Source organism: Helianthus annuus, chromosome 12 (assembly GCF_002127325.2).
Source record: "Helianthus annuus cultivar XRQ/B chromosome 12, HanXRQr2.0-SUNRISE, whole genome shotgun sequence".
In the NCBI taxonomy this organism is placed as follows: Eukaryota; Viridiplantae; Streptophyta; class Magnoliopsida; order Asterales; family Asteraceae; genus Helianthus; species Helianthus annuus.
The window spans coordinates 82,332,164-82,336,305 of NC_035444.2; the positions used below are offsets into that span (position 1 = coordinate 82,332,164).

General features: G+C 43.9%; 1 non-coding gene across 1 annotated transcript; it reads left to right on the forward strand.

Annotated features, from left to right (window-relative positions):
• The first annotated feature begins 2,590 nt into the window (after positions 1–2,590).
• LOC118485251 lies at positions 2,591–2,696 on the forward strand. Its single transcript, XR_004875556.1, has one exon. It is a non-coding gene; the product is annotated as a small nucleolar RNA R71 (small nucleolar RNA).
• Positions 2,697–4,142: the final 1,446 nt, after the last annotated feature.

A 4,142-nucleotide genomic window follows, 5' to 3' on the forward strand; every position in this document is an offset into this window, starting at 1 on the left:
GCCATATGGACATGTGAAGGTGGTCTTGTGTTGGTCATCCGGGTGTATGGCAATTTGATTATAACCCTAATACCCATCTAAGAAGCAATAATATTTTTGACCCGACAATTTTTCAATAATTTGGTCAATAAAAGGTAGCGGGAAATGGTCCTTAGAAGTGGCGGCATTCAATTTCCGGTAGTCAATACACACCCGCCACCCGGTAACCGGTCGGGTGGCAATTTGTTCACCACTTTCATCCTTGACTACTTGAATGCCGGCCTTCTTAGGCACAACTTGGGTGGGACTCACCCAAGCACTATCCGAAATCGGATAGATGATTCCCGCATCCAACCATTTAATTACCTCTTTTTTTACTACCTCCCTTAGGTTCGGGTTCAACCGCCTTTGAGCTTCTCGTGTCGGTTTGGCATCCTCGGTTGTGATAATTTTATGCATGACGATGGATGGACTAATTCCTTTGAGGTCGGCAATCGTCCATCCAATAGCACCCTTGTTTGCTTTTAACACCTCCATCAATGCTTGCTCTTGTGCCAATTCCAAATTAGAGGCAATAATGACCGGTAAAGTGTCATTATCCCCTAAAAATACGTACTTCAAATGGCTAGGCAAGTCCTTGAGCTCCAACTTTGGTGGTTCATCCAATGATGGTTTTGTACCCGAATCAATTTCCGCCGGTAGACCCTCGAATTGATGGGTCCACGGTGGTCTACCTTCTTTCATTGCCATAGCATCTTGTGCTTCCTCTTCAACCCGTAGTGCATAAGCATGTACCTGTTCAGAAAAGTCACACAGGCAAATATCCAAACCATCCTCCTCATACTCATGCGGGTTGCATCCATCTACTATGTCTGCCATGAAACACTCATCAACACCGTTAGCATTAGAATTGTTAGTAAAAACATTCAAACGCATTTTTCTGTTTCCAAATGCCATATCAACTGTACCAAATCTACAATCGATAATAGCATGTGCGGTGCTTAAAAATGGCCGACCCAAAATTATGTTTTGTTGTTGTTTAGGGTCCGCCGATGAGTAATCCAACACTAAGAAGTCCACCGGGTAATAAAACTCATCAATTTTTACAATAACATTTTGAACCATACCCCGAGGCAACTTATGAGACAAATCGGCCAAAACAACCGTCGTCTCCACCCTTGCTAATGGACCAAAGTCATATTGGTCGTATAAGCCCCCCGGTAAAATGCTAACTCCGGCTCCGAGATCTAGCAACGCCTTAGCCATTTGAAAATTACCCACTTGCACATTAATCAATGGCGTGCCCGGATCTTGGAGCTTAGGAGGAAGCTCCCCATTCAACACCGCACTCACTTGCCCGGTTAAATCCACCCGCTTAGGCACTTTTTTCTTGTTTTGCCTTTTTTGTGTACATAATTCTTTTAAGAATTTTGCATAAGCGGGGACTTGTTTTATTGCATCAAGGAGTGGGAGATTTATTTTAACTTGTTTGAACATATCCCACATCTCCTCCTTTTGAGGACCTCTTGACACAATAAAATTTTTCTTTCCCGGGTCAAGTAGGGCCGATGGAAATGGAACTTGACTCGGTTCACCCTCAACTTTTTCATTCTTTTCACTTTCACCCAAACCCGGTTTTTTAATAATTGTTTCTTTTGGTTTAACCGGTGAAAGTTCATCATCACTTTCCATTCCCGTGATGTCCTCAACCACCCCCTCGACCAATTCGGGTGACAAATTGGCCTTAAACTCTTTCCCACTTCTTAGAACACTAACATGGTTAATATTAACGTTACCTCGTGACGAACCATGTGAAGGGTTTACCTTAGTGTCGCTTGGAAGTTGACCCTTACCTTTCTTCAATTCCGCCACATCGGTTGCTAATTGACCCATTTGGGTTGTTAGTGATTGGATGCTTTTATCACGAACCTCATCTTTTTGCATTCGCACTTCGTCTAGTTGGTTCCGTTTTTGCATCTCCATTTGCATGCTCTTTAGCATCTCCATCACCTCGTTTCCACCCGAAAGCCCCCCTTGTTCTTGACCCGTTTGGTATTGTTTTTGATACCCTTGGTTATTTCCGCCTCGGTATCCACCTTGATTATTGTAAGATGGCCGTGAACCAAAATTACCTTGGCTACCTTGAAAATTTGGGTTCGCTTGATTTGCCGGGTTCCCATATCTAAAGTTCGGGTGATTCCTCAATCCGGGGTGGTAGGTATTAGAATTCATGTTGTTGTAGTTCCTACCACCTCCTCCTTGACCTTGACCTTGAACCGCATGGACTTCCTCATATTGCCCTTCCAACATTCCTTGGCAATTCTCAGCCGCATGACCTATTTCATTACACAAAGCACAAACATTATATATTTGGTTAGTGGTTTGAACATTACCATCATCTATGGCGTGCACTTGTGGTCGGTTAGTGGTTGGTCGGGCTCTTCTTGAAGCTTGGGCCTTCCTTTTTGATGTAGTTGCCATGCTTTCCAAAAACTCCCAATCTTCATTCTCATAGTTCGTTCCAAACGTCCCTCCGGTGATAGACATTAGATCACGTGCGTCTTCGGCACTCAACCCCTCATGAAAGGCGTTCATCAACTCCCATAACTCAATTCCATGATGAGGGCAATTTTTAATCATCATGTTAAAACGCTCAAACGCCTCATGGAACATCTCACCGTGTTGTTGTTGAAAGCTTCTCAATCCCTTCCGCGCATCATTGGTCTTTTGGGCGGTGTAGAATTCATCCAAAAAGGTTTGTTGCATCTCCCCCCATGTATATATTGATGCCGAAAGTAATGTATAGAACCATTTCTTTGCCTTATCCTCCAAAGAAAACTGAAATAAGACCAACTTGACTTCATCGGCCGAAAAACCTTGACTCCCAAAAGTGTTGCAAATTGAGTCATAGGCCTCTAGATGGAAATACGGCTCCTCCGTTGCTAACCCTTTGTACTTCTGTAAACTTTGCAACGAGTTTGTTCTTACTTCAAAAGTTCTCCCTTGGTTGTTGTGAGGGATAACCACCGGTGAAGGGTTTTGAGTAATGATTGGCCTGAAATGTGCCTCTATTCCCCTTGCTTGTTCTCTAAGATGCCTTCTTGGAACACCCAATCGACCCCTTGGACGAATAGGACCCATTGGTCTTGGTATAGGCCCTTGTGGTGCAATTGGTTGTTGGGGCATCGGTGGGTATTGATTCGGCCTTTGAAATTGTGGGTGTACATGTTGTGGCCTAACTTGTTGCAATGGAATGGGTTGTTGGATTGGTGGCCCTTGTGGTCTTGGCCGAATGTGTTGTGGTATAATTTGTTGTTGTGGCATTCCACCAACACTTGCCATCCCTTAAGATTGACTTTGCAAATACCCAAACTCCACTTGATCACCATAACCTCCATAACCGTACCCATCATCTTCATAACCCTCATAATCTTCAAATCCCTCATCATAACCATCTCCTTGAATTCCCGAGGTCTGCCCAAATGGGATGGTCGAATACTGAAAGCCCGGTTGTTGTTGTTGTGGTCTAAAAGATGAAGTAGTATGCACGATAGTTGAATTGGGTGCAATTGTGAAGGTGGATGATGATTGACCCGTAGTTGGGGGAAAGAAGTGTGATAATGGTGGGATTGTGGTGGATGGATCGTAGGTGATGGTAGGCTCAGTTTGAGTGGTGATTGGTTGGGTAACATTGGATGGTGTAAATTCAGCGGTGGTATTAGGTAATGTAGTGTTTGGTGATGGTTGGGTGGAAGTAGGTATAAAGGATGAGGTTGTTTGACTGGTTGTAGGTGGAATTTGAGAATCAGCCATTATGTTTCTCGGTGTAATGGGTGAAGTGGGTGAACCAATGATTTTGTTTTCTCGCACTAAAACTCGGTTTTGTCGTAGCGTTCTTTCAATTTCCGGATCAAACGATAGCGGTGATGACCTGTGAGAGCCTCTAGTATGCATACACCTGAAGTACCTGCACACTAAACACAACCAGCGTAAACCCGAAAATAACAAACAAAACTATTAAACTAACACACGTTGCGCACTACTCCCCGGCAACGGCGCCAAAATTTGACGTGATTGTCGTGGGTCACGCAAATTTAATCCCCAAACAACTGTAGTTAGTGGTAGTAGGGTATCGAACTCAGGGAGTATGTGGAAGATGTGTC